This window comes from Lycium ferocissimum, chromosome 8 (genome assembly GCF_029784015.1).
Source record: "Lycium ferocissimum isolate CSIRO_LF1 chromosome 8, AGI_CSIRO_Lferr_CH_V1, whole genome shotgun sequence".
Lineage (NCBI taxonomy): Eukaryota > Viridiplantae > Streptophyta > Magnoliopsida > Solanales > Solanaceae > Lycium > Lycium ferocissimum.
Window position 1 is genome coordinate 14523912 of NC_081349.1, and position 12148 is coordinate 14536059.

Sequence of the window (12148 nt, forward strand, 5' to 3'; positions counted from 1 at the left end):
CAATAAAAATTAAAATAAGCACACAAAACCTAATTAAAACTAAGTCTGTTATGGTTAGAACCTAAGTAGTTCCCAGCGGAGTCGCCAAGCTGTTATACCCTATTTTAACCGGGGCCAAAATAGTTTACAACATCCCGGTAATTCCGGGGTTAATTAGAGTAAAGGAGTCGCCACCTAATTATTTATAGTGAATTAGGGCACCTAAGTTTAATTAAAATAATTTATCTGAAGTCAACTTTATTTTAAAGTCTACGAAACCAAAATTCTAGGTAAGGGTTCAACTAACTTAGAGGGAAGGTATTAGGCATCCTCTAAATTCCATTAATAATGGTTAACCGACCGGACTTATGATTAGTTAGGCTAAATGTAAATATAGTATTATAGAAAAGAACGTAACTTTGTAAGTATAACTAAAGTTGTAAATAGATGTATAAAAATGCTGTTTAAAATAGGACTTGTAGAAAATAATAATTTGTATAAATAATGTCGTTAAGGCTTTAGATGAAAGTATAATAGTGTTGTTTAAAATAATACTTGTAGAGGAGATTCAACAAATGCGAACTTTAGATAAAAGTTGTATTGTATGATTATTGCGATGTAGAAAAGTCTAGACTTATCTAGAAATATGATGAGAAGGGCATGAATTTCTTTCTCTTTTTATCATTTTTATTTAGCATTATTCGGCTAAGAAAAGTACGTACAATTGATGAAACTTAAGAAAGTGTTTATAGAATATACTTAAGTTTATATTTGCGTATTAATGATGTTTTGAAATTTTCTAGGATAGTAAAATAAAATCATGATTCTTTTAACCCAAAATATATAGTCATGCTATTTGGAAAATCCATCATTCTAAAATAAATATTATAGACTATAAATCATTTTATCATAAAAAGAGGAATGAAATCTATGGAATTAATTGCCGCTTTCTCTTTTAAATTAATTGCTCATCGTACTAACCTACTAATTCCGTAAGGTTCATCTAATCTAAGCAAATAAAACAAATAAAGTGTTAGTCATGTAATTGCAAATTAAATACACAAATAGAAATGAAATAGAAGAGTAAAATGATTTAAATGGGCTCGGGCCCATTTTAGGACTCGCCGCCGTATCGTCTTTTTATCGTTGGCTTCGGCCCAGTGAGGTTTAATAGATTGCCTCGGGTGGCTAATGGGGCTGACTCGAGAGTGATTTCACTGGGCTTTGACCAATACCGAATGCGGGAGGTGACGAGTCCCCGCGGACTCGTATGCGATGTTCATGCATAAAAAGAAAAGGAAAAGGATTAGTATATAATGAATGGATAATGTTAAACATGTAAAAATATAACTCAAACAAATCTGCAGATCGTGTATACTATTTAGTGTATAGCATCTGTTTCTTTTAAAACTCAGCAGTCCTCAGGTGTGATATCAGCACCATATTACAGTAGCAACAGTTAACCAAGAATGCCACAACGAAGGAAATGAATAGCAGCACAGGAGATCCTTACGAGTATAACAATGATTCCAAACAGCATGTTTTCAGCTCAAAAATGGACCGAAAATAGCCCAAATAACGTGGTACAAACCAACAAAATACAATGTTCAGGCAACCTCAAACGGCAGTAGCTAAAAGCTACCTAAGTTGGGCTCAAAACTACAACAAATATCGAATAATACAACAACCAAGGTGCAGCCCTTCTAAGAGCCCTATATGGCAGTCATAATGCCCAAACATGCAGCAGAACATCTGGCAAATGGTCTTGCGAATGGCAATTATCTATGGCTAAATACAACCTCAATAATGGAGCAACATCAGGCTAAATGCAGCAACAATATGCATCAGAGCAGGGCAACAAAATGGCCAAGATTGCAAAGGTTCATGGTTCGAACCGAGAGCTGGAAAAAACAATCGAAGAGGCACCACCGTTTTACCCCCCAAAACGTACGCGAGAACAGATACACAAGAGAAATACTGCCGCTCAATATGGGCAAATGTGGCAGCAGTAACTTATGCAAATATGACAATTTGAGAGTACAATATCAAGCATTTCCTAGGGTACTCTAACAGAAACACACAAACAGCAACTGAGTGCATCAACATTCAAACTAGCATATGTTTTTGCATTACTTCCACAATATGACAGTTAGGAGAAACTATAGAGTTGAAACATTCTTTTTCCTTACTAGATGAACTGCTTTGGCCTATTTTATGTTAAAATGTTAAAGAACTGATTAGTTTCTCAAGTCCTCGCCATCTACCAACCATTTCTACCTTAATCTTGCTTAAACAGGCATTACGATAAGAAACAAATACTCAGTCAACACATTCTTCTAGTCCCTAATGACCTTAAAAGAGAGAAGACAAGTTTCATCATGCGTAATCCTAACAGACATCTTTAGATCTTATTTTTAAACAGGTGAAACTTTAAACTAAGTGATTCGGCCACAACAGCAATTTCTACATAACTATAAAGGACAGAGTAGAGATGATTCCCATATGATGAATTAACACAGACTCGACATTATTAGAAGAAGGAACATGAGCAAAGGCAGGGGAAGGCAGCCTTAAACATAGAGATTGACCAATTGGACTCACAACCAATACAGGATCTCAAAACAGGCATACATATTCATTCACTCAGACAAACTACCTTATTATTGATGGTCCATGCTAACCCACATACACAAGTAAGGAATATAGGAAATACTAAAGGAGCACGTGAAGCATCGTATGGGTGAAATATGAGATGAACAAGCGTAGAAGACCATGTTGTAGCTATACTAGACTGAAAATCATCTAAAACAAGCCTTTAATAGACTTCGAATGACCTAGACAGGTTCACACCCCTTAAACACATAACGCAACCGAGACTTAAATCAGCACATATTACCCCGAAATCCATAAGTGGACACCTACTAATTTGTAAAAACAAGTTGACAGGCTCATTTTCATATTATCACATTTATAAATACAGACATAATCAGACACGACAGCCTTTAATCATACTTATGAATCATCATGTGCATTGCAAGCAAGATTTAGACCATATTCCACCAGTCAGGCCTTATAAATATGGAAGAAGACTACTTAGCATGTCGCTTACAATAACTAATCGATTTGAATTTAACTAACACAAGGACAGATGGATAAACAAGTCGTTTCATATCCCTAAGCTAACCACATGATTATTTAACTGATTCGTACCAGATTGTCTAAGTCATATTGAACTAGATTTGAATGAACAACTATAAGCACAGGTGATTATACATGCTTAACTAATCATTAACCAAATTAACTAGGACTGAAACCCAAATAGACCTGTAAACTTACTAGATCGAATTATCAACATACAAATAAACAATATTCGAACTAAGCCAAACATGCTAATAGCCTAAGCTAAATTAAATAATGGCAACAGCATCTAACAAAGTCTAAACTGATCTAAAACACCAATGACTAATCTAACGCGAACTCGAAAACAACAGAACTGGCCACTAGGATTGAAAGGGGACCTAAACACCTAAAATGAAAATGGAGCTTAGCTATTTTACTTGAAACACAGAACTAAGAAAATAAGAACACTAAGACAAGAAGGAAAATTACCTGCTTCGAGTACAGTGAACTGGGTATCGATGTCTCAAATCTGTGCTCGAACACGATGAACGCGAACCCAAACCTGATTAAAATAACCAAAGTTTCAAACGTAAAAATGAAAGTAAAGTAATATGTTGGCTGTATTTTTTTAGAGTGAGGCTCTGGCTATCAAAAAAGAACCTCCTCAGATCGATAAAAAACCAGTATTTATAGGGTGATTTGTAGGGTTTTTGAATTCGAAATTGGGCGGAATGCTGAACTCGATTCAAAGTTGAGTCAACGATTTTATGCAGATCCGAACGTTGGGGCTTCAATCACATGATTTGCTCCGGATTTATGCCCGAAGTGAACCGATTCTTTTTGATCTTCGTGGATCGGTTGCGTTTTGAAGCGAGAAATGAAAACCCCTTTTTCTCTGTCAATGACAGAGCAAACGTAAGGAAATCAGATATAGGGACGGTTTTTGTATGGAAATGGCAAGACAAAGCTGTGTAAGGGTGAAAGTGAGACTGGGCTTTACTAGGAGAGGAGAGAGGAAGAGAGAGGAGAGAAGGGGAGGCGTTGCACGAGAATGGAGTGGCAAAAAATCTGCCATTGTTGAGGAGAAACGAACCTATTGTTGGAAAAGGAAAGAGGGGAGCAAGATGGTCATGTGCGGCTGTATTTTGTTCTAGGGTTGAAGCATGAATTTTAAGAATATGGGCCGGGTTGGACGGAAGGTGGGTGATGGATCGGGTAAGTGAATGGTGATGGGCTGTTCCGCTTGGGCTGTTGAATTTAATATATGGGCTGGTTATTCGGGATCAAATGTTGGTCCAAAAATATGAGTTCTTCTTTCTTTATTTAAATTATTTTCTGGGCTTCTAATTTAACAACTAGTACAATATATATTATATGAAGACAAATAATAATTAGTATGTAGAAAGTAAAGGATTTAATAAAGTAAAATTAATTTAACGAGTACAAAATCCAAAAATAAAGTGATGACGAACCCCTTTGAAATTTGCGATAAAGTAATACTAGTAAAAATAGTGAAAATGAAGGTAGTGGTATTAATAGTAGTAGAAATAAAAATAGCAGTGAAAATAAAATAAGCTCGTTAGTAAATTTAAAAGCCCAAGGAAATAAATTGGAATAAAGGAGGGACAAAATTGGGTGTCAACATTTATATAGTTGGTTTGGTTATGGTTTTTGATTATTTTTCGCTTAAAACCAAAACGAAATCAAATTTTGTCGGTTTTCAAAAGTAAAAACCAAAATCAAATCAAATAGAAAACGTGTCGATTTTTTATTTTTCATGAACACCTCTACTCCAAACACAACACATTGCACCCATGTAGCCACATATAACCAACATGATTTATTTTGCAGTAGTGTTTATACACTCCTATACATTTTCATATAGCATTTATACACTTATATAAGCAATCTATCTTGTATGATAATGTATAAACACGCATCAACCTTTGTAGAAAAGCATATAAACGTCACTACATATAATAACAAGCTTCTTCTATAATTTTCAATTGTAATTCTTGTTCAAAATCAGTCCAAATTTCTATCAAATGACTTCAAATTTTGTAGAAAACCACCTCTTAGGACTATTTCCAACAAGTATAAACAACACCCACTCCAAAATTATCACAAAAATCATATACTAAGTTCAAACCCACATTTTAAGCTTGTTCAACTGTGAAAGGACTTTCTAGCCTAACTTTCCCCCACCCAAATCTTACAAAATCAATACTTTAACCACAATTTGAGCTCCAAATACGACAATAAATCGAGTTTCTGAACTAACAAATATGACTATTATTTCGCAGGTCCTTTGATTATAACTTTGTTTATATATTTTCTCTTGCACCGTCTGTAAATTATTTTTGTGATATACAAAAAAACTTCACTATTACCAGCTGCCATCGCACCTCCACCACCGCATCGCAACCAGACCGTCATACTCAAATTCTCTAAAAATTAAATTAACAAAAAACAGATTCATTCACCCCCATACCAGCCTCATCCAACCCCAAACTTTGCCCACCAAACTTAAAGAAGTAAGATCTAAGAGAGAGAAAAGAAAACAAACAGTGAGAACGTCCGTGAGAGAAAGATTATATATAAATAAGATATAACAATCACTCACTTTATATACACGTTAAAAGTTGTATATGCATTGCATGTTTGTGTTATATAATATATATACATAGTGTATATAATTATAAGAGCACTGAATGTTTATTGATAGTGTATATCTGATATAAGTGTACAATACACTTCTGGTACAAAATATATATACATATTACATACATTTTATCAGTACGCACCGTATATACTGTAATCCTTCATGCCTATTTTTCTGTAAAAGTTTGTGTATAATAATGTATAGTCAAGTATACTCGGTGTATAATGTTTACACATTAATTATACACATACTATAGAGCTATTATACACTAATTACAGAATGTATAAATGAAGGAGCGTCGAAGAACTGACAAACTTAGCCGGGAAAAATATCTTCTCCGGCAATGAACATTGTTTTCCTCTATCTTTCATATTCTCTTAAAATTCTTTCAAAAAGTACTGTGAAAGACCAAACCTGAAAAATTCATGGCAAGCGAAGTATACGTCAACCGCCATCGTCCTTCGGTTACAAATTATCTAGAGAAGATAGATATGTTTGTATCTAAATGAAACAGGAGGAGATCGCGAAGAAAAAAATGAAGTGAAAGAAGACGACGTGTTGGTGTTCGCTACGGTAGAAGAGAAGAAAAAGGGAGAGAGTGGTGGTGGTGGTCGCTGGTGGGTGGAAGAAGTGAGAAGATGAAAAGAGAAGGTGAAGCGCAGAGGTAGAGAGAAAGGTAGCTAGAAAAGGGGAGCCAAGGATGAAATTTTTGGATTTGACTATAACTTATTAATAATTTGGGCTTAAAGTGTATTTCAGGCCGAATGCTGCAAAGTTGACCCTTATAATTTGTGACAACCACACTTTGTTATCGGTAAAATTAACAAAATGCTACCTTTTGGTAGTTTCCTATCATTTATAGCTAGGTTTTAAAAATTACCATTTGTAGCTATGTTTTTCCAAATTAAGGTATTTTTTCGGATGTATTTGATGCTTATAAAGACATAGTAACACAGTAAAAAATAAAACATATCCCTTGATTTAAGGCCATAGCGGTGGGATCAATTAATTAGCTATTAATTGGTATTTTTTACCATACCCTTCCACAGAATCAGATTTTAGATTACCTTTCCATAACTATTTTCTATTCCTCCATCCAATCTTCAACATTCAAACATAAAAAATCAAAATTCAAAATTTGAAAACATTTTGTGACCAATATATTTGAAGTTTTCAATATTGATTTCGTTCTTGATTTACCCATATGTTATATCATAACCAATGTATTTGAAGTTTCCAATCAAACCCCATGTATTTTATATTAAATCTCATGTATTTGTGTGAGTAACAATTTGCATCACCCATGTATTTTAGAGGTAATGTATTTGAAGTTTTTAATATTGATTTCGTTTTGATTTACACATGTATTTGATAGCATAATCAATGTATTTGAAGTTACCAATCAAACCCCATGTATTTTTATATTAAATCTCATGTATTTGTGTGAGTAACAATTTGCATCACACATGTATTTGATGGATTAATTTGAACAAAATACACAAATGTATAGAAAACTTACAATGTATTTTCGTCACTCATGTATTTGAAACTAGATGAACTGATGGAATTAATTTGAACAAAATACACAAAAATATAGAAAACTTACATAAATACACCACCAACCACAACAATTGGTAGCTATATCATAGAACATACACAAATATATATATTTTTCATCTTCTCAAAATCCTAAAAAATCCTAGACCATCAAAAAACCCTAGCCACAGATCAAATGCAACTCGGTCCAATTTTATGGGCACTGGTCCACAGCCCAAAAGTCTTGACATTTACAGCTACAACTTGCCCACAATGGGGTATAAGCCCACGTACCATAATGAATGATCATTCTAGTTGGAACATCATTCACATAAAAAAAAAATGGAAAGGTTAATTGCCTTCTTATGTTTAATTTGTCCACAAAGCTTGAAATCATGGAAACCAAAAAAAATTTGAGAGAGGGGCGGCTGCCACCCGTGGTGGTGGTGGTGGTTGATAGAAGGAGAGAGAGATATTTTTAGGCATTTGAGAAATGAAAAATCTGAAATGGGTAGTGAGTGAGAATAGAGAAAGTCAAAAATTTATGAAAAAAGAGAGAGAATGGTAATGTGTATTAAGTGATTAATATTGTTACCATTAAAAGGGGATATGGGATTGGAGGTGCTAAATTTTAGGTGTATTTATGCACCAGTAATGGCGAAAGTTACTGTGTAGCTATATTAGTTAAATTCAAAAAGTATTTAGTTATTATTAGTAATTAAAATAAAAGGTAGTTAATATCACTAATTATGTACTAAAAGTAGCTATAACACGTAATTTTTCCTTTGTTATTTGCCCAAAATTAAAGTACACTGGTTAACTACATTGGGCAATTCGCAGAATTGCCCTTCTTTTGGGGTGGTCTTTAAATTTTGCCCCTCATATTTGAAATGTTTAAATTTTTCCCTTCGGCTAACACCCATAGGTTCCAGGTTCGAACCCACGCGCAAATAAATTTTAAAAAAAAAATTCGCAAGGCGAGCTTTAAATTTAGCTATACATGTGACAAGATACACTTGTTAAGGAATTACACATTTTATGCCGGACCCGGCATACTCATGCCTTATGGGCAGACTTGGCATAAGTATGTCGGGTCCGGCATAACTTTGATAATTCCTTCACAAAGTTATGCCGGTGGGGGCATACTTTTAATGGGCAAACTTTTATGCCGGACGCATAACTTTGTGAAGGAATTATCAAAGTTATGCGGACTAAGATACTTATGCTAAGTACGCCCATAAGGCATAAGTATGCGGGTCCGCATAACTTGATAATTCCTTCACAAAGTTATGGGGTGGGGGCATACTTTTAATGGGCAAACTTTTATCGGACCGCATAACTTTGTGAAGGAATTATCAAAGTTATTCTGAAGATACTTACGCCAAGTCCGCACAAGGCATAAGTATGCGGTCCGTGATAACTTTGGTAATTCCTTAACAAAAGTATGCCGGGTCCAAAGATAGCGAAATTTAAACTCGCCTTGCGAATTTTTTTTTTTTAAAATTTTGACTGCGCGTGGGTTCGAACCTGGAACCTATGGGTGTTAGCCGAAGGGCAAATTTTAAAGATTTCAAATATGAGGGGCAAAATTTAAAGACCACCCCAAACGAAGGGCACTCCGCGCAAAAAAATGAACTACATTTAGGAACTTGGGCTCCTCTTTTGTACTTGGGCCTGTTTCTGGCCCAGATGCCAAATAGTCTTACTTAAGTCCCACAATGGGAAAAAACAATCTCAAGAGCTTCATTTTGGAAGTAAATGGACTGATCTTTAATTTTTGGCCTTCAAATGGGCTGGTTTTTAGTTTTTGCGCTTCAAAATCGAACTTATACCTATAGGGGCATAAGTTCTTTAAAGTCGTTGGCATAACTTGTGGATATTATGATGCGTATGAGCTTAAGTTCGACTTTGAGGGACAAATATTAGAGACCAGTCCATTTGAAGAGGGACAAAAGTGCAAATGACCCCCCATTTTGGCAGCACGGTTACGAACTTCTATATGAAAAAATGAGCTAAAAAATTTAGTTTTAGCCAATAAGACTGCTTTTATGATATACTTAATATTTTACTCCATTATATAGATATATTATTCTAAGGAAAAAAAGGTATAGATAAGAAAATCGTTACTTAGAATCAGAGAGCACACCCTATCAGTTTGGATGAAAATCTTGAAAATGGAAATGCAAAATTGATTGAGAATTTGGACCGTGATTTTCAAAGAATGCGTAGGATACGTTGTTTGGATACATTTGAAGGTGTTAAAAAAATTAATGTATTACCATTCATCGGATTAAGGCTATGAAATTAGGCCCGGTCGATTCTCATTTAATTAGATTACAAATAATAAGAAAAGTTAAATTGTAGAGAAAAAGTAGTACTCATTGGAAGGTTGGGTTTTCTGACAATTATGACTTGTGTGTTAGTAGGTGAAAATTTTATATTTTTTTCTATTAGAAAACAAAGTTACTGACTTTAATGAAAATAATCATAATTATTTGATAATTTAAATTTACCCCAATTTTAATCATCACATTCGACTTCATGTTACTATTTTCTCCACTTGAGATTTAGTCTCCGAACTTTCTTCTTCTTCTTTTTTTAAAAAAAAAAAAAAATTCTTTTGGGTTAATTATCGTAGCTTCTATTTTCAAGGTTTAATGCTCATTCTCGTAACTTCTATTTTCAAGATTTAGTGCTCAATGTTGATTTCTCAGAACAAAAAAGTAAACACAAGCAGAGGCGGATTCATGATTTATATTATGGGGATTCAATTTTAAGATTTTAAGTATCAAACTCATTATATTTTTAAGGGAAAAGGGTCAAATTTACCCTTCAAGTATGGTTTATAGTTTAAATTTGCCCTCCGTCAAAGTTTGGGATCAAATTTGCCCTCTCTGTCGAAGTTTGGGATCAAATTTGCCCTTCTCGTTAGGATACTTGATAAATTTGCCCTTATATGGATGGAAGTCTGACTTGGACTCCACAACACAAAAAATTAGCCACGTTGGATCCACATAGGCTCCACGCAGTCTCCCAATCCCAATTCTCTTAACCCAATTCTCTTTTGGGAAAAAAAAAAAAGTGACCCTAGAACATTTGTTTTGTAATAGTGAAGGTTTCTTCACGAACTCTTCAGAGCATTTCTGAACAGAGGAAAACATTTTTTCTCAGAATACATTCCTAAACGTATACCGAAAGTAAGATCAGAAAAGTTATGATCCTGCAAAAGTGATAACAAGACAACAAAATAAATTTGTGCAGTTCAGCTTTGAAAATCCATTTTCAGTTCTCTTGAATAGTTTTTGAGAGCTTCTGACAAGGAGGCGACAACAATGAGTTAAGTTAGCTCCATCGAAGTTCACCTAAGATAAATGTCATGTTCAAGAAAGTTTTGCTGGTCAGATAAATTCTATATTTCTGGAGAGAACAACGAATCCTTGGTCGTATTAAACATTTGTTATTGTCGTAGAATTTTTCTTACGTGCCTCCTATTTTATGCATTATGTGTGTACCTCGATGCGATTAAAACTTCGGCTTTTCACATTACTACATGTGCCTTAGTGTCAGCAATAGTCTAGACGGGTTAAGAGAATTAGGATTGGGAAACGGGTTAAAAAGAGAATTGGGTTTGAGAGTCTACTTGGAGCCTATGTGGATCCGTCGTGGCTATTTTTTTTGTGTTATGGAGTCCAAGTCAGACTTCCATCGATATAAGGGCAAATTTATCAATCCTAATGGGGAGGGCAAATTTGATCCTAAACTTCGATGAAAAGGGCAAATTTGATCCTAAACTTTGACGGAGGGCAAATTTAAACTATAAGCCATACTTGGAGGGCAAATTTGATCCCAAACTTTGACGGAGAGGGTAAAGTTGATCACAAACTTTGACGGAGGGCAAATTTAAACTATAAACTATACTTGGAGGGTAAATTTGACCCTTTTCCCTATTTTTAAAGTTACGAGTTCATATCTACTATTTATTACAATTTTAATAATTTTTTACACATAAATTTACGCTCCGAATTGAAAATTACGGGTTCAATTGAACCCTAACTTACCGTGCTAGATACGCCCTGATTACACAAATACCTTTGTTAGAAATCAACGATGTAATCGAAGTTCAATATCCAATCCATGTGAAATGTGGTGGAGGCGGCAACAATCATAGCATCGTGAGAAAGTATAGAAAATGAGTTAAAAAAATATCACTCATCACTAAAACTTGGTTCGCCCCTTGTTCTCTAGTAAACTAGAAAACTGCCAGCCCTCTCAAAATTAAAAAAGAAAAGTCATCCATCATCAGCTAGGGTCACATTTGTGGATGAATTATTGAATTTGTTGGATTTATTTAACGATGTCCAGAGGTACGTAATTGAGAACAACTGAAGAAAAGATATAGAAGTAGATGACCTTAGTCTTCTTTAGAAATATACTTTTTCATCAACTTATTCTTTATTATCCTTTTATGATGTTGTTTAATTTGGTTGCCCTGTTACTAGCAAATGCCAAGTCTAATAGTAATCTGTACTCTTTAATCATTAAATTTTTAGATGAGGTGATCACACACTTTAACATGATATAATCAAAATAACCAAATGTCCTGGCTTCAAATCTCACCGCCACTCATTATTGAAGAGAATTTTCATATGTTTGACTCATGAAAAAGAATCAGATCCGCATGTGAGGGGCGTGTTGAAGACAAAATTAAAAAAATAAAAGTGACCTTCTAAGAACGAAGTCTCAGTGCCTAGTGGAAGACAGAAATTTCAATAACCAAATATCAAGTTGAAAATAAAAAGCATTTTTTGCGCGGATTGCCCTTCTTTTGGGTGGTCTTTAATTTTTTCTCCT